This window comes from Heterocephalus glaber, unplaced genomic scaffold, assembly GCF_053883595.1.
Source record: "Heterocephalus glaber isolate CG9 unplaced genomic scaffold, H.glaber_assembly_v1.0 deba00001606, whole genome shotgun sequence".
In the NCBI taxonomy this organism is placed as follows: domain Eukaryota; kingdom Metazoa; phylum Chordata; class Mammalia; order Rodentia; family Bathyergidae; genus Heterocephalus; species Heterocephalus glaber.
In genome coordinates, this window is record NW_028258377.1 from 22,434,943 (window position 1) to 22,454,928 (window position 19,986).

At 40.5% G+C, this 19,986-nt stretch overlaps 1 protein-coding gene across 11 annotated transcripts in view; it reads right to left on the reverse strand.

The window, feature by feature from the left end:
- The window catches only part of Tenm2 (teneurin transmembrane protein 2), a 1,248,268-nt gene that overhangs the window by 1,185,656 nt on the left and 42,626 nt on the right, over nucleotides 1-19,986 (reverse strand). For 8 of the 11 annotated variants that reach the window (XM_087194513.1, XM_087194515.1, XM_087194512.1 and 5 more), the window contains exon 1: nucleotides 1,956-2,411. The exons of 1 other annotated variant lie outside the window; for it this stretch is intronic. The gene's annotated coding sequence lies outside the window, so the exon portion shown is untranslated. Of the gene's footprint in view, nucleotides 1-1,955; nucleotides 2,412-19,986 lie in introns of those variants that run through there. 2 more of the 11 variants (XM_021239927.2, XM_021239914.2) reach the window with 1 other exon arrangement.

Below are 19,986 nucleotides of genomic sequence, written 5' to 3' on the forward strand. Positions count from 1 at the left end.
CTTGGGATCTTTCAACTGGAGTTTACTACATGAATTTGTTTTTTCTTTCTTACCCATAGAAACAAATATTTCACTCAAAAACAACTATAATCTTAATGAAAGGAAGTTTAGATCCCCCTACCCCTTGCCCAACTTGATCAAAATGGCAAATTCAAGGGTTCATGAAAATATTTGAAAGTGCCAATAGTGCCATTTCAAGGGACTCATGAATAAGCTGAGCCTTCATTCTAAATTAAATGCCTTATTTTTAGCCGTAAACTACAACAGAATAAATAAGCTTTAGATCACAGGAATTCTGTTCACAATTTTAAGGAAGGCTTTTGTGAGTCCAGGGTTCCCCAAACAGGTGAATTTGCATAGTGTTTTAGGGTAGGTTTTCTTATATGTAAAAAAAAAGTCTGACTTGTTAATTTAGTTTTTTCTTCAGTCCTGAATGAGCTGCCCTGTCCTGTGCAGGTCCGCCAACAACAGCTAAGTTTCCATTAAAACAAAGTTTAACAGTATTATTGCAAACCGAACTCTGCACACAGGACAACCTGGTACTCTGGGATGTGGCTACTACATAGCAGAAGCAGGCTTCTTCACAGACCAGTATTTTCTCTCTGTTAAACACATGTGCCTCAGAGTATTCCTGAACTGGATATCTTCACCTGAGTTCAGAGCTCTGAGCTCCCCCAGATGACAATAACTGAACTGAGACTGCAACCTGCTCTGTCAGTCTCCCTCCTTACATTTACACAGCCATGCATTAGTTCCTTTCTCCATGGCTTAGCAGAAATTGCTAAACTGTGAGCAGATTTCTTTCTAAATTGCTGATTTACCTTTACCTACAGGCCCTTCGGTTTTCCTCCTGAACTGGAACTAAAATTGGGGTTAAGGGGGGCAAAACAATGAAACATGGCAACTACTCAGAGCCCTCCAAAGAATGCCTTAAATGATACGAATGCCTTAAAGAACTATTGTATATTAATTTTTAAATATTTTAAAAACATTATGGTAGTGACTTACAGAATAAGTTCTGCTTTTAAGAAAAGAGAGTCCAATTTGAATGCATTATGTTGGCTATTTTAAATAATTTTACTCCATGTGCAGGGCAGAAACTGCCTTCCCCTTCCCCAACTGACAAGATCCACTTCAAGAAAGATATAGGAGAAGGTTGGTTTGAGGTTAGAAATCGCTGTATATCTCACCAATTAGAGTATAACAATACCAGCAATCTCCCTCTTTCTCCATAGCCCTAAATTTATTATTAAGTAAATTTAGCAATAGCTCAATCACAGGAGAACAGAAGGGTAGATTATGCACTAAACCACTTATATGTTTACTATCTTTGCAAGCAACATGAATAGTAGTACCTATTATTTCTTCCTGCAAATCTGCAGCAATGTGATGCAAAACAACATTTTTAAAGAAATTCTCTTTTGGAATGCAAATGATCCTTCCTGCAGTTTTGAATATTTTAGCCAGCTTGTGCCATACAGTAGCTCTGGAATCACTGGTATCTGTCATGCTGTCAAAACTGAGTAAAAATGCATTGTAATCCTGGAAAACGATAACCTTAAACATCAATGCAATGTTAAAATGCATCCTAAAAAAAATCCCTATAATTGCGATGAACATTAGAGAGAAACCGGCAGTCCTTCTGCAGGGAAATAACAGTCTGCTCTACCAACCTTTCCCCTCCCCCCTGAAACTCATGCAACTAATGATGACCTCCCGAAGTGCCGAATCTAAATGTTCCAGCATTCATCTGAGGATGAAGGAAGAAAAAAAAAAAAAAATACATAGAAAACCATGAAACAAGTTGCAAACTGCACAAACGCAAGGAGAGGGAGAAGGAACTGCAGTTGATTCAGGAGCGATTGCAGAATGAAGAGCAACAGAAAGGAAACGAGGAAGAAAGAAAAGGAGAAAAAAGCCTTAAGCATAAAGAGTAAGAAGTGAAAAACATTTACCAGCAGCTCGGTCAGTAGCTTCGCTCCCTGACACCATCTACATAGAGAGATAACTTAGCCTAGAGTCTTCGGTCCCAGCTCGCTTTGGAGCAAAATTCCTTCACTTCGAGGGGGCAACACACACCCTCCAGAAAGAGAGAGAGGGAAAGAAGGGGGAAAAAATAATCCCAAAGACCAAGACAGGGTTTCTTCCTCCTCCCTCTAACCCGCCCTCCGGACTCCCCAAACGGTGCTCGCTTCTGCACAGTTCTGCTGGCTGCGCCGCTGAGCTGCCGCCGCCGCTGCCGTTGTTGCCGCGGCTGCTTCTGCTCCTGCTGCTACTTCGGAAACGATTAGGAGGAGGACGCCCAAGCACGACCTGAGCCTGCGAGCCACCCAGGACCAATGTGCAACCTGCTCTGGAATCAAACCCATAACACACGCACGCACACCCGGCGGCTCCCGCACGAGAGCCCTCGCGCGCACACACGCGCCCGCCCGCGCGCCGCACCGACACACACGCGCGCACACACATATGCACCCGCGCGCGCGCACGCACACACACACACGCACGCACACACACACACACACACACACACACACACACACACACACACACACACACACACACGAGCGCCGCCCGCCGCCAGCGCGGTCCCTGAATGGGGAGTGCGAGCCAATCCCCGGCCCCCAGCGTGCGCACAGGCCCGGCCGCCGGGGCTGGGTGGTGGCGCTGGGACTGCAGCTGCTGTGGCTGCGGGGTACGGAGCCAGGGAGGGGCTCGCGGCTGTGAAAGAGGGGCGCTAGGGGCACGTGCAGCCCTTTGTCTGCAGAGAAAACCCCAGCCGGGCGTTTCCAAGAGCAGACTCTGAGTGCGCAAACCCGGGGCTGCACAGAGTTCAGTTCTGCTCTGGGGTTGTCCCGGGGAGGCTGGGTTCCCTGGCTGCACGCACCAAGGGTTCAGCTCTGCAAAACCCGATGCACCACAGCTGCATCCGAGTCTCTGCAAACTGGGGAGCATACACAGCCGAAGCGTCCTGCAGGCGACCCCAGCCTGCCCTGGCTCGCGAGCATGCCCAGTGCACAGCTGGACCCAGACTTCTCCTTCCAGGGTTAGGAAGGCAGAGCGAGGCAGAGGCTAGCAGAGCCGAGGGGAGGCAGAGGTTCCAGAACCTTCAGCAGCTGCAGCCCTGCCTCACCTCGACTGCCCCGTGCCTGCATCCCAGGGCACGGTAACAGAGGAGCAGCGAGGCTTCCAGACCTGGGAGAGGAGTTGCTTTTCTTCATTTCACAAAGGGAATCTCCAAAGAAAGCAATTCCCAGTCCAGGAAAGGCTGATGCTGTTTTAGGGTAACTGACAAAACACCCAGCAGGGCCTGGCGGTTTTAATAGTAACAGCTACACATAACTTGCTTGCTTACCATGTGCAGGCTCTGTGGTATGTGATGTCCATGAATTCCCTGATTTATATGCTGTCCAAGAAGTACATGATTAACGCTAGAAGCAAAATGAAGTCCCAGAATACCATACCAACTATAAATTGATATCACCAATGCCTCCTAAACCTAAACTATCTAAACCCAGCACTGACTCTTAGCCGGTGGAAACAGAATGCATCATTGACAAGCCCTAGGCATCTACACCAAGACAAAGGTTAGATGTTTGTTTAGGGATAACAGCCTCAGCCTCCAAGCTGTACCTGACACGTTTTCCACAACCTACAGACCTGGGATAAGCTACAGCCTCCTATTTGCTAATGTTCAAATAGTAACATTAATGATACTTTTGACTATACTCGAGTCCTTTGTCTCATTCTACAGAGACTGCTACTGAGCTGTGGTGCTAGTTCTCCCAGAGGACAGGGACTGGATGGGTGTGTGGTTTGTGCCAATAGCAAGCTCATGCTGTTTGTTCTTTAAATATGTGACTTTCCTAACTGCATCTGAATAAAGCTGTGAGATGAGGACACAGCAGTTACTCTTAATTTCATTCAACAAATTCATCGATTTTCCACCAGCACTCCAGTGCTTCCTTCGAGGCACTGACTTAGAGGTGACAGATGACAGATACCATCCTTGTATTCTTCCAGCTTATGGTCTAGCAAGAAGGTGATCATATGCTTGTGATGCTAATGAGGAACATCACAGAGAGCTTGTGAGGAATGCATTTTCCTCCCATATTCACCTAGCAAACTCCTATTTATCCTTCACTCCTTGTTTCAGGCTCACTTCTTCAGGAAAGCCACCTGGAATCTCTGCGGCTGAGTCAAATCCTTATATTCTCGACTTTGAAGACATCGTGAACTTTTAAAAATCTGACACCAGTACAGTTTTCAATTTGTGCTATAATTTAGCTAGTGGCTGTCTTCCAAAAGCCCAGGGACCATCACTGTAAATTCCTTAGCCCCTAGCATTGGCCAGGTGGTAAATACACTCTCACTCTGTGTTTTTCTTACATATATGCACACGCACACACACACACACACACACACTACTCTTACAATAAGAATAATAATTCATATAGTTGAAACTTCTCCCATGTAACAGATGAGTAAAATGAGGCTGAGAGACGAGAAGTAGCATGCTGGAAGTCACAAAGCTAGGTAAGAGGCAGAGAAGGACTCCAGTTAGGTCTGGGACTAAAACCCACATGGCTAACTTCAGGGAAAGCTGCTTCTCTCTCAGGCTACCATCAGAACACATGGAGAGAGCGCATGGGAAGTGAGGGACAGATGCATCATGGGATGGCATCATGGGAAAATTAAGAATTAAAAAGGCACATGCTAGGATTATTTGTAACTTACTTTGTTGTATCCACCATATACCAGGCACCTCACTCAAATCTTTTGCTATTTTAATCTTAAAAATAATTCTTCAGGATAGGTACTATTATGTCCACATTACAGATGAGGAGACTGAGGATTCCCAACAAACCAAAGCCCAGTAGATTGTTAACTGTAGGAGGATCGTGATCTGTATATTTTATATTCCATTTCATTCTAAAGAACTTAGCAGACATTAAACTCACTCCGACTCTGTCAGCTTCTCTACACCTTCAGAGGTGTAGACACACACACACATACACACACACACATTTGTGAGTGCCTTTTGCCCAATGTTTTACAACGAATTAATTAGCAGAGCCAGGATTTGAACCCACATCTGTGTCATTTCAGATTTCCAGAGCAGATTAGGCCTGGGACAGGAGTCAGAGTGGTGACTGTAGTCTAACCATACTGTGGAGAATGAGGACACATCTGTGACTACCAGGAAGAAGAGCCATGCAGGTGTTTCCCTGTCTCATTAACTCTTAAAAGAACCCAAGTGTCAGAAGCTCAAGTTGTCTTGCCAAGGTCAGAGCCAGTGCCATAATGCAGAGCTGTGTTTCCAGCACAGATCTCTTTCGCTGCAGAAAGGACATCATGAATGGCAGAGGGACTAAGACTTTTCAGAGGCCCCTGCCTGGGATGTGGGAACCAGAAACATTTTCAATCAATCGGGGAGGAACCGAGCAAACCCTCGGCACCACCCTCCCCATCTGTTGTCACTCCACATTTGCTCTTCTGGCAGGGTTCTGCTGCCTTTTCAGGCCCGACCTTGAACCCAGTGCTCCCTGCCTTGCCAGTCATTTATAGCTACAGTAGTGGCTGCAACCCACAAGAAAGTAAAGCCTGCATTTTATACCACTTTGCTTCTAGCAGACTGCTGGGCATGCTCGGAGACAAGAGGAAGTTTTGAACTTTTACTAAATACTTTTCCATTTTAGAGTTTTGTTTTGTAATGGAATTGGCTTGTAGCCCTTTGCAAAGATCCCTAGCCTACGTGAATCAGATCTGTAAGAATGAGATGCTTAGATATGGAAAAGTATCTCTACCTCTTGGATTCTCTACCCTATCTGCAATATTCATCTCTCTGTTCTGTCCTTCCTGTGAGGTACACACACAGAACATCCACAAATTGTATCTATTCTATTTACATACCTCACAGCTATAGACATATGCATCCAGCTATAAATACATACCAGCCCTTAACTGTGGATTTGTCTTTTGCAACTGTTGGCTATTAACTTGCTCTACACTGAAATATTATGAATAAAGTGGGGTTGCTAAGAAAAGATTAAACATTAACCCTTCTTTCCTTCTTACTCGAAATAAATTTATTCTCTAGAGAATGCTTCAGAAAGCAGAAATGTCCCTGGGATTCCTGATAACCTCTTCTTGTGTATATGTTAGGCTGAATTTTGTCACAGGGCAGCAGGATCTTTTATTCGTGATGAGAATAACCAGTTAAAAAAGCCATGAGGAGCAACCTTCAAGGAAAACTTTGATGAAAACTTGAAGTGTTAGTTGATATTCTACTGTGACATTAGGGTGTAGACTTTTAATGTTTTTTGAGGACTTGCCTAACACTTTCAAAGACTGAGCAGTTTAATATAGACTGTCACAGATAGTCCTCATAGCAATCTTCTGAGGTAAGATAGTCATAATCCCCATTTCATAGATGAAGAAACAGGGGCTCCACGAGAGCAAACCGTTTGTGAGCAAGTCACACAAGGAATAGGCAGTCAAGCTGGATACGAATCCAGTTCTGTCTGATACCAAAATGAATGTTCTGAACTCTGTATTCTGCTGCCTATAATCTTGGACATCCTTTTACAGTTGCAGGTAGCTATGGGAGGGGTGGGAGGATGGAGACCTCTCGTTTGTACTTAGTGTGCACAGCACTTTCTGGACAGCAATACCACTATTCTCCAAGAACCCTTAATCTCTGAATAGCCTATACAAAGAACCAGTATGTTGATCATTTGGCAGATTAATAAAGGGGGGCCCTTGGAGCTTGGTGGCCTGGACCCATCAAAACCAATCAAAGTGTCATTGGAGCAAAAGTTTCTGAATCCCCATTGATGAGCCTTTATTCTCTTTCCTATCAAATATCCTTCCGGAGTAGGGGGAACCATTGCCAAGATCACTCACTCTCAATGGACATGCTCATCAACTTCCTAGAATCCTTCACAGGGTATGTACTCTGGAAAATTTTCACTTTCGTAAGCATGGGAAATGGAGGAATACAAACAATCCACACATTTTTAAATTGTTACTATTCTCCAGGTTTGTTTAGAAGATTTAGTAGATGCCATGATTTACTGCTTTGAAAAGAGGTCAGAGGGAACTCTTTGGAATGTGATTCTTGATCTGAGGTAGCTATAAAAGGCTGCTGGCATGTTCTCTACCAGGTGCCAGCCAGCATTTGCATTTTTTGCATGAGATTCGGTGGATAGAAAAAGGTGAGTCTTGTATGGTATCTTATATGATAATCATTTATCTTTGCAGAAACCAGTCAGGTAAAATAAATGATGTCTAAGTAGCTCACACAAGCATAGCATTATCTAAATTTAAATTCTGAAAACTCTCAAACAGTTGCATAGAGCCTATGTACTTTAATTTTATGCAACATTCTAACAAGTGTAAATCTACAAGCCCAAAGGGAATTAGAAAACGGGAGGTAAACTGTTAGAAATTTCATAATAGCAAGAAACAGACTGATGAAGAATGAAAGAATTAAATTTTCCATAAAATATTTGAGAGACCTAATGCACAGCAAAGCCTTCCAATAACACATCTCAGTAGATCTTCTGGCTATCTTTGAATTGCAATATTGTTGAATATTTGAAAATGTTGATGAATCAGTATTTCAACTGCCATGTAGTATCAAGAACATAACGATTGGATTCCTCAGTCTATTACCTAAGGCTCTTTACACTGTGGCCCAGGATGGTGTGTGCTTTCCCTCCTGTGAACCAAAATACTCCAATGGACTTGATCTGTACTGATTGCATGGGAAGGGGTTCTAAGCCGGATTTGGACACTGTTACACAGCATGACTGATGCTGTGTGAGTAGTGAAAATAAGTACTAATGGATGCTGGTGGGGAGAGTGGGTGCTGGAACAACACTCTGTTCTCATCATTTCCACAGTCCAGTTCCTCTCTAAATGCCTCACTTGGGTGCCACCTACTCTACAAAGCCTCCTCTGAATGCCCCAGCCCCAAACTGTCTTCTGAAAGCCCTTCCTTGCAGACATCCATTCTGGCCCCTCTGTTAGGGTTCTTTGTGCTCTGGCCCCCTCTTGCCTTCTGCACAGCAGATTCCTTGAATCCCTTACTGCTATCCAGATCATGCTTGTCTCCATTGCTGTGATTCACATAAATACTTGGACCACATAAAGTGTGAGCTACGGGAATATATAAATAAATGAAAGGCAGCTGCTCAATGTGTTTTTTTGAATTAAGGAACATAACATCGTTACCACTACTCTTCCTTGTCACACAGAGATTTAGTTACATTTTGTAGGCTAGAAAATAGGGCCAATATTTTGGAGACTCAATGAGTAGCTAGAGTGTAGGGAGACGGCAATAAAGTACTGAGTCCAGATTTACTCATTGGAGCCATAGAAGAGAAAGAAAAGTAGATGGACTCAAAAGGTAACACTGATACTTGAGAATCAGCAGAATTTTTTTTCTTGAATTTATCACCAGATCAGTACAAACTGATAAGAAGATTGGAGACTCTTAAATAATATTTGAATGCATTACCATTGACAGGCACAATTGTAAGGGAGTATTTTGTGTCTCTTCTTGTGTGTGTGTGTTCACACACTCAGACTTGCTGAGATACACAAAGTGGAAGAGGTGTGCAGAAATTCCACGGGATCTGAAATGTCTCCAAAAAAAGAAAGTGATGATTCCCTTAAGACTAAAGAGAAAACATCGCTGAATAAATAATACCTTTCAAGAGGCTTAATACATTGTAAAGAGCATTTTCACTGATTGGTAGAAATTCTTTTTGATTAATTAATTAGTTAATGTTTTCAAAGCACTTTCAAGATGAAAAACATTTCATGAGGGCTCCATAATTTTTATTTTTCCTGTGTACCTCAGTTTTCCACGTTACTGAGTTTGTTTTTTTATCAGGTTGTTCGCCGGGCTATGTACCCTCACAGAGACATGGTGCAGAAAAGGCCCAGAGAATACAAACTGAGATGCATTGCCATTGAATAGGGAATTAAGAAAAAAGAGTTCTGTAAAGATGTTTAAAAGTTATAGTTGAAACATAGTACTACAAGGAAGCGGAGAGAAACATAGTGATGACAATTTTCCTTCTACCAGGGAAATTCCAATTGCTCCCTAGCAATGCATCTTGTGAATGTTGGACAAAGCCTAGATTAATGCCTACTCACTTAAGGAAAAATGATGACTGCATTTTATTAAGTGCTTACAATACTCTGAGCCTTGTTCTAGTATTTTTTATATATTAATGAAATGTGTCCTCACAATGACTTCCTAAGGTCTTGTTCTTGTTGTCAACATTTCACAGATGAAGAAAAGCAGGATCAGAGAGGTAAAGTTTTCCACTCAAAGTCATGTAGCTTGTAAGTGACACACTCCACAGCCCTTGACCGGGGCATTGGAGGGAAGGAAAGAAGAAAATGAGAGAGAAAAGTATCATGATTTGGGTGGAGAAGGTCCCCCAAGGCCCTCATGTGCTCATAAGAAGGGCTTTTGGGCAGTGACTGAATTATGAGGCTTTGTAGCTGCCTGGCTGTTAGGAGGTAGGGACTTGTCAGAGGAGGCAGGCCAGTGGGGGGCATGACCCGGAGATGTGGATCTCCCTCCCTCAGTCTCTGCTTTCTGGAAGGCATGACATGAGCAGCTTTCTCATGCCAGACCCTCCAACTCTGCCTTCCTGCCAGGGAACTGGCCCATCATGCAAGCACTGAGACTTCTGAAAATGTGAGCCCAAATCAGCCTCGCCTCCTTTAAGTTGTGGTGTTGATATTTCGTTCCAGTGGTGAGGAAAGTGAGTACGACAAAAGGGAAGAGAAAAGAAGGAAGAAACGGGGATAGAAGGAAGGAGAAGAAAGGGACAGAGAAAAACCAAAGAACTTCACTGTTACTACATGAAGACATTTTGATGATATCCTATGTGTACAGCGTCGGATGACACACCAGTAGATGAATAAACGAAAAATAAATGAGGCCAACATGTCCTCTTGGCAAAACTAATTCATATGGCAATGGGGAGTGAGCTTCATTTGCAAAGTGAAGATCTGTGTTTAATACTCACGCATCACCTGAGATTCTGCTCACAGATCCACGCCCCTAAATTCCTCCTTACCATCAAATGACTTGGCATTGCTTTGAGAATGAAGTCCTGGATCATGCACTTCTGATTTCCTTTTGGCTACAGCAGTGGTATATGGTGTTTTTGAAAACCTTCACGAGGGAGTGAAAAGAACAAAACCTTTGGAAGACAGCTTCAAATCATCTCAGTCTCTGACTATCTGTGTGACTTTGGTCTCTATTACCTAACATCTCTGATCCCCAGTCATTCCACTCATAAAAGGAGGGGAAAAAAACTTTCCTAGATTTGCTGTGACAGTTATTTATGAAAATGCATGAAAAATGTTGGGGCTCAGAAAATAAGATCCCCAAATATGGTGCTTTGTCATGCTAAGTACTTTGAACTAAAGGACACTGGAAGGCCTCAGAAGCAGTCTCAGAACCGAGGTTTCTCCTGCAGCCTCTTACTTTCCAGTCTCATTACTGCCTCCCTCATTCTTTCTCTCTCTTTTTTTTTTTTTTGGTACCGGGGATCAAACTCAGGTCCTTGTGCTTGCGTACCAGGCGGTGAAACCACTGAGCTAAATCCCTGGCCCTCATTCTCTCTTGAAGAGAAACTAGAATTCCTCTTTTTCAAGGTGGGTTGCATAAAACAGGATTGTTTCCCCTAAACCAAGTCACAAAGTCAAAAAATATTACTTTAACCTTGTTCGGCCTTCTCCGTAAGAGCTGGCCATTAAGAAATTATCTCATCTACTTGTGGGTAGGATAATAAGACCCTCATCCCCCGAGGAGTCTGCCCATTCCCAGGAGGAAGCAGCGCTCTCGAGGAGGCCCAGGAGAGTCAGCACAGGCAGACGCTTTTCCCGCCAATTACTGCTCAATCATATGCTTTTTGGTCAATCACATTTTTACACAGCTGTCTCTGCTTCATCAAATCTAAGGATAAAAATGGACTTTTCCCCCTGTGACTTTTGGTCTTCATTCTGAAAGCTCTTGAGCCATATAAAACTATGACTACATAAATCTGTCATGCTTTCTCTTGTGCTCATCTGCGTTTTGCTCTGGGAGGTGTCAGTCATGGCACCCACAATGGGTGAGGAAATTATCACCTTGTTCCTTCTCTATGGAAGCAACGCCTAAACTAGAATAGGAGTACACCACAAGCATAGCAATCCTAACACCCTCCTTTCCTCCTCCTTTTATTTTCATCTTAACATATGTGTCCTGGCCTATTAAAGTACATATCAACAAATCCCCAAGCCACAGATTCCAGGGTGCCAAAAATACAGATTTTTGTACATAGGGAGAAGAGAAGGCTTCGGGGGGGAATGGAATAAAATCAAATAAAATTTATTAAAGCTAAAAATATATTTTTAAAAATACGGAGGGAGTAAAAGAATCCTATCGAATCTCAGATTGGTTCACCAGTGTTTCCCTAGATGTGAAAATCTCAATGATATGAACAAGATGTCCAGTCTCTGAAGTGGGTGAACTTAGAAGAAAATCAAAATACCAAGGACAAGTATCTGGTCCAGGGACAAAATGGAAAAGTCAAAGAGTGCAAAATGTATTGGCTGTTTTTGGCTCCAGGGTTCTGTTAGTAAGTGTAAGTAACAAAGCTCTTTTCAGACATGAGACACAAAGATGCTAAAGCCATAGAATCAAGGAAGAAATGCAGCAGAGCACATCCTACCAACTCCATTAACTTGGTGATCTCAAGAAAGTTCTACGATCTCTGTCAGCCTCAGTATTTCTCTTCAGAGAAGTAGTTACTAGTCAGTCTCAAGGCCCACACCTGTCATCTCAGAGATGAGAGACAGGCAGGAGGATCACAAATTCAAGACCCACTTGGGAAACGTAGGGAGTCCCTGTCTGAAAATTTTAAAAAATGAAAAAGGACAAGGGTGTGTAGCTCAATAGTAGAGTGTTCAGGGTGGTCTCAGGTTCTGTCAGTGCCCTGGGTTCTATCCCAGGACCACACACACACAGAGCAGAAAAAAGAAGAAAAAAAAGAAATGGTTAGTAACACTGAATCAAGGTTGTTGGGAAATGAAAATGTCCTCACCCAAAGAAAAGGCTTAGAGCAGAGTGGAAGCCATAGCAGTGGTATTAGAAGCCGATAAGCCTCCCGGAGAAAAGAAGCTATTCACAAGACAAACTTCCTGGTGAGCTGGGTGGGACAAAGGGAGACAAGGGGCAGAGGAAGGACAGCGGGATCAAGGGTGATCTTCGGTACAGTGCGCAGTTCTTCTCAGGAGCAGCAAAACTGTGGAGAAGCTGCTGTCATTTGTGTGTGTTTTCCAGAGGCCTCGGGATGCTTCACTGCTGGGTTTCCCCCACACACTGTGAACCAACTCAGGCTGGAGATACCGAATGGCTTGGAATTTCACCTTCTATTTTTCTTTCTTTTCTTTTCCTTCCCGAAACCTTTGAAGTGTTCATAGCCATCAACTAGCTCTCCGCCTGGAAACCTGTGAGGAGGCAAGTTAAATTCTACAAATGCTCAACACATGACATCTTCCCAATCTGCCGTTTCTGGTAAAAGAGACCATCTCCATCCCAAGGCTTCTGCGACAAGGCCTGGATGTGCCCTGTGATTATATCATAGTGACTCTGGGAGCAGAGCGCCTTCCATAGTGAAGTGACATTTGAGAAATAAGGATTTGGTTTTGAGATTAAAAGACCTCTGTTCTCACCCCCAACTAAGAACATTTCAAAGATATTCCAATAAGAAAGGTTGCCAGATAATTGTCGGAGAGGATTAGCATTATCAGTGACCAAACTGTGCGCCTTTGTCTTCTGGCAAGCCAAGTGCAAAGCAAAGCCAGCTCCAAAAGCAGTTTCCATGGAACACAGCAAAGTGGTCCTTTATCCTAGGGTACCTGGGCTTGGGCAGTTTTTAGCACCCCATCTGAGCAGACCTATTCTAAGTACAGGCCAGAGATAGGGCACAGTGCCCTCACTTTTATTCTATTTTATTTTGCAATAAAGACTAGACATGCAAGGTAAAGGCAAGAACAAATAAAGTAGCAATTAAGGGATTTATATTCGGATGTGTAATTACCCAATTCTTACCCCTAACTGCATTCCCAGTAGGTCTAGACCTTTACAGGAAGTCAACAGGTCAGTGCCCAGCTGTGGTCATTGAAGAAAAGAGAGAGAGCTTAGGAAAGAAGGGAATTAGGGCCAATAACATCTCTCAATTTACATTTCAATTGGAGAAAAGATAACTGAGCATGAAACACGAGACAGTGGTTCTAGCAAAGAACCATTGCCTTCATTAACATTTGTTCCATTCTCTTCATCTCATAGATTTTATAATGCTATCTTTTACTTAAATATATTTCATGTCTCCCTATTGTGTTCAATGGGAGGTTCAAATCCAGCAATATGGCAGGCCTTGAACTTGATCATCTGTTTTAAACCTACAATCAAGTACTGTACTGTCTTCCTCTAGTTTCCTACCACAGGAATATTTTATTTTGATCCACATTTTTGATCCTACATTTTGATCTACATTTTGACCATCTTTTTATGAGTATATTACACCCTGTATCATAGCATATCTTGCTTCTTTCTTTTACAATGGTCTCTCTTTCTTTTCCATTTTTGGGGAACTATTTTTCTTTTAAGCCTTTGCTTAATAGAATTATCATCTGAAATCTCACATTTTTTCCCCATAAGAATCAGAAAACTCTCTTCTATGCATCTTTCCTTCCTTTTATATTATATTGAACAACCCTACTCTCTAGCCAGATAACATATTATTTCTCTAATGTCTCTCATGAGTATTGAATTATTTGAAGGCTTGGGTGTAGTTTTTTCTTATTTATATGATGAGTATCTGCCTGCAGGAAGCAATCCGTTATTATTACTTTTCCCACATAAAGAACTTAGGCATTCATAGTGTGACTGTCAAGTTCACCTCATCTTTTTCCTCCTTCTTGCAGTGACTAAGACCATATGATTATGACCAAAGCAGACACATCACCATCTAGGGGCAACACAAACAAATTGCAATGTCAAGTTATAAGACATGGATAAACTTGAAAATTGTTTTGTAAGCTTAAATTTAAGAATAGTGACAACACTGAGAGTTATCACCTTATGACCCTTCTGATAACATATATTGATGATGAGTAGATAATTTCACAGATATTTCTAGTGCATTTGATTATTCAGTTCTGTTATTTTTGCTTTAAAAATTTATTCATATACTTTAGATGTAGTTCATTTTATATAAATTTTAAGAGGTTTATTTTTATAAACTCTATTAACAGTACAGCATCTTTTCATATAATGTCCTTGTGATTTTTCCTTAAGAAAGGATTCTAATGTATGCAAAGCAATGTATTAGACACTGCATTATGAAAAGCTTTCTCTAATGTTAAAGAATTCTTTTAGGTCAAGGCATGTGCCCATCATTTAACCAATAAAAATTTCCATACACCAGTAAATTTCTAAGGTTAAAATGGATGTCATCTCTTATTACAACGATGCATAGTAACCTAGGTTTTAGATACATTTGAAAGGTTTATCAAATAAAAATGTATATTCTACATAGATTTCAGACTAAAAATATTCAATTCATATATATATATATATATGATATCATTTCCCCAGAATTAACAGTAACCCTTTTCAAGTATAGTATGTTATTAAATATAATACCCTAGCTAATGATCACATGGAAAATTTATGGTTCAATTGTTACATTGTTGCTAGATCATCTTAAATGTCTTTGAGGCACCATTAGAATTCACATATTGTCCCTACAAATCGTCTTCCTATACTCTAGAGGAAAAATCTTGTGGAAGAAATATCAAAGCTGCCTTAAATGCACTGACTGCCACTCAGAGTAACATGTAGCCTATGTCTTTATTCAGATACACAATGTAACTCCAAAGTGAGGCTGTTCGGGGAGATAAGAATTCCTGAAAATAAAACAATACATTTTAAAGATAAGGACTGGCTGAGTAAATTGTATCCCAGTGTGAGTTTCACTCTTTTCCTATCTATGAAGTGAGGATTCTCATGGAGGCTTTTGCAAGAACTGCCATGTTTGGCCCGTTTCTTCTCAAATCTGTTTGGTCGTTATATTTGTAAGTTTTTAGGCTTCCCAACTTCCCCAGGGCAAAATTCAAAATGCATCCTAGTTGCTGTAACAACTGAGTCCCCTGACGGGCTGGGTTGTCCTTTATGGCATCCATCTCACACTTGCCTTAGGTTCTCCATTCTACCTATTGACAGTTGGCATCATTTATCAATCCAAAATATGCTCTCTGGTTACTTAATGTGGATCTTTTTCTTTTATGCTAGTGCGTCTCAAACTATGACATAGAAGCAGTCATTTGAGGGGGTCTTGGATTCCACATTTCTAAGCACTCTGTGGTAATGCCAATGCTGCAGATCCCAGGACCCAAGTTTGAGTAGCAAGGATCTAATCCAAATATAAACATACACCTTCACCATAATTCTTATCCACCCACATTTGTAACTTTTGAGATCATTATTTATTCTTGAAAAATTAATTTTGAGCCTCTCCTCTTCCCAATATTTTCTTAGTCCTTCTGGTTCAGTGGTTTTCAACTTGGCTAAACATTAGATTACCTGGGGAAACATTTTAAAAATCCAGCTGCACAAGTGCTTGCCAGGTCAATTAAATGAGAAACCCCAGGTTGGGATCAAGGCACCCGCATTTACTTATTTATTTTCAAAGTCTTCAGGTGATCAATTTGCAGCCAAGTTTGAGAGCCTCTGACTTTGGCTGAAACTGAGGGGGTTTTGGGGGGTTTTTGAGTTTTTTTATTCTTTTTTTCAAAACCTGTTCTTACCTGTGTTCGCATTTGAATTTACTGTAAATTATTCTTGTCATCACATGCGTCTGATTTTTCCAACTAGCAGGCATGAATTTTGAGGAGAAGCTCTTTGCCATCTCTAGGTAAGCTACACATCTAAGTAAGAATACCTGAGTTCGGTTTTTGGATTTGCCAGTTACAACTTTTCAAATATACCCTGGTGTCCTTGGGCTTATTTTCAAAGCTCTCCATGACTCAGTTTTCTTCTCCATATTGGAAATAATAATGGCAGCTGTGTCTGAAGGTAAGTTTATGATTATGAACATGATTGAGGGAAAGCATAAACAGCTCTGAGTGCTGGCTTACAGTATCTACTCAACAATTGCTAGTCATTATTATTATTAATTGGGCTCCTTTGTATGTCTCACATTGTATAACATAGCAGTAAGCAGTCAATAATCATTTGCTGGATGAATAAGTCAATAAATGATGGAGAATAAATCATGTTTAATTGCTCTAAAATAAACCCAGAGCAGCCAGCCTACTACTTGCAAAATTCGAGTTAGTGAATGTTAACTATTTATAACTGCTTGCTGGTATCTTTGGGGCCATTGGCCTAGTGAGTTCAAATCTGTGAAAAGGTACATGTTCTCCTCATAATGGAAGAGCTCTGACAACAGATACTAATGACTATGTCTCCAGCAATGTTTTAAAAAACATTTTCATGATCATGTGCCTACTAAAATTCACTAAGCCTATTAATATAAACTGAAAAGATTGCATTGATCTTATTCTGTTTTTGGAGGACACCTTGAAGACTCAACCCAAACCTCAGCAAGCATTACATTTCGTAATTCTGAAAATGTATGAATATCTGTGCTTTAATGAATAGTTTCTTACCTTCTGTTGGAGGGACCGTGTCATGGCCACCATGAACAGAAGCATAAACAGCCCAGCTTTATAATTATTCTTATGCCAACAGAGCATTTAATCACCCTGGGACTGTAAAGAAGGTGGGTGACTGAAGACAGCTAGACATAATACATAATGTGATGGAACGAGGGAAGTCTAACTATTACCAGTGTGAATAGAGGCTTTTTGTTGGAATCCATCCTGGTGGAATGAATAGCCTCTGCTATGTTTATTGATTACACCCTAAGTATTGAGGGAGAAGTGGCAAGAGCTGCCCAGAAAAATACTCAGATGACATTGTATGCCTTTTATTTTGGCAAGGCCAGATAATCAGTCAGAAATTCACTTTTAAACTCTAAACAAATTGTTCGATATTCTTACATCCCACAAGAATAAAATCAAGCAGAAAAAAGAAATGTCTTAAGTCACTCGTGTCTGAGCACTTTCCACTGATACTCAGCTGTCATCCAGGTACACAGCACCATGGACCTTTGCCTGAGGAACTGCTACTGGACCTCCTGCCTCACCCGCATACACTTTCTTTCTACACAATCAATAGAATTTTAAGAATTCTATCTGATCATGGCACTGCCCCACTTAAACCCTCCAATGACTTCCTATGGTACTTTGAATAAAGTCCAGGCTCCTAAATATTCTGACTAGACTTCAAATGCTGGGGTCTCCCCTAATCACTGACTTGCCCTCCGCCCATTCTGCACGGACTCTGGATCAGTACACTGAACCCCTGCAGGCTCTGTTCATGCCCCTGAGGGCACATCAAGCTCCTTTTACAGTTAACCAGAGTTCTCTTTGTTTAGATCTTAAAAATCTTTTCCTCATTCTGTCCTCCCTAGATACTCATTATCCCATTTTTCTTTATTTTCTCCTCAGCTGTTACATCATCTTTAAGTATTATTTTATTTCTTTACTTGGTTAGTACTTGTTTCCATAAATCCTGTTTGAGGGCTTGGAGACCCTTGGTCCAGGGAGTACTAGACCCGTTGGAGGGGTACCACACATAGTTTTGTTTAAATAAATGAATGGATTCAGCAACTCACTTACTTTTATTAAAAAATGATAATTGCCTACAATATGCAGTATTATCAGTATTTTTACCCAAGTCATAGCCCTTACCCCTTCAATGAGAAGAAAAATTCAGAAAAACTTTTTGTACCTAAGTGTAAATGATTTTTCCTTCAGAAACACTACTAAATATTATATATATTTTAACTGTGGATATTGAAACACACTAAGAGATGTTGACAAAATGTTGAAAACAATAAAAAGGCTTTGTGCCAGTTATTACATATTACATATATCAAAATGAAATTAAAAAGGTGGTCTTTTGTGATGGACCTTTTAAAAAATAGCATAATGTTTTCAAGGTTGGACTATGCTATTAGTATTTCATCTCTTTTTACAACATAATAATATTCCATTGGATGGATGTACTCCATTTGATTTATCCATTCATCAGTTGATGGGTGCTTGGACTGCTTACATTTTGTGGCTATTAGGAATAATTCTGCTGTGAATATTCATGTGCAAGTGTTTGTGGGTATGCATATTTTTGCCTACCTTAGATAAGTACCTATTAGCAGAACTGGTAGGGTCCTAGGGCAAGCTTCTGTTTCAATCTTTGAGGAACTGGCAAACTGCTTTCTAAAATGATTACTACCTTAGATTTTGATCAACAATCTATGGTGGTTAAAGTTTCTCCACATTCTCATGAAGAATTATTGTTGTGTGTCTTTTTTCATATTTATCTGGTGAGTGTGAGGTGGTATCTCACTGTGGCTTTGATTCACATTTCCCTAATGGATAATGATGCTGAACATATCCTAAGGTATTTCTTGGCCATTTGTCCATATCTTTGCAGAAACATTTATTCTGACTTTCATCTATTCTTTTTTAAAATTTTATTTTAATTAGTACATGTTTTCGGCACATAATGATTACATTAACTGGGGGGAGTTGCTACATGTGCATAACACCTCTTAATTCTTTATTATATTTCCTTCCCTTCTTTTGGTACCAGGGATCAAAGCACCACTGAGCTACATTCCCAGCCTGAATATCCCCATCTTTTCTCCTTTTTTTTCCCTTCCTCCATCTTTTAGTCCCATTCTTATATGCAAAAGATCTTTTCTGTTTCTTATTACCTATTTTTCATTTTGCTCTTTAATTTACTGAATTTATTCTTGTCATTGAGTGTTTCTTTTTGTTTTCAATTTATCCTGGTTACAAGTTATCGGTCGTATGCTTTGCAAATATTCCTCCCTTTTTTTTCACATTCTTGGGGATAGTATTTGAATCTCAAAGATTTTTGATTTTGATGATGTGGAATTTTTTGGTTGCTTTTGTTTTGTCATATCTAAGAAAATAAAACCTCCTAACACAAGAAAATAAGGTTTATTCCTATTCTTTCAGAATTTTTATAGTTTTACAGTTAGTTTTACTTAGGTTCATTATATTTATGTTCTTTGAGTTGATTATTATACATAGTGTAAGGTAGGGGTCCAACTTCATTGTTTTGGATGATGCTCTCCAGTTGTCCTAGAACTTTTTAAAACAGATTCTCAATCTTTGAACTCACTAAGTAATCTGGGCTGGCCTCAGGCTAACAATACTCCTGTCTCAGCTTCCTGAGTTCTGGGATTGCAGGTGTGCATCACCATGCTGGGCTATAGCACCATTTTATTAAACAGATTACTCTGTCCTTATTAAATTGTTTTGCCATTTATGTAGAAAATCAGTTGTTCATAAATGTAAGGGTTTATTAATGGAATCACAAATTTATTGTATTGGTCTACATGTCTATTCTTAGGCCACTACCACATTATTTTGAATGTTAGAGGGTTGTACTTAAGTTTTAAAATAAGAACATATAAGTTCCTCAAATTTATTCTTCAAAAAATTATTTTGGATATTCTGGGTCCCTTGTATTTCTACAGGAAGTTTTGGATCAGGTTAATACCTTAAAAAAAAAAACCAGCTGTGATTTTGGTAGGAATTGTGTAGAATCTGCATATCTGTTTGAGAAATACTGCCATTTAACAATATTAAATCTTCCCATTTATGAACACTGGAAGTCTTCCTTTACTTAGTGCTTCTTTACTCTCTTTTGATATCACTTTTTTTAAGTTTTCAGCATATATATATATATATATATATACACACATATATTTCTTATACTTTTTTGACACATGTATTCCATCTTTA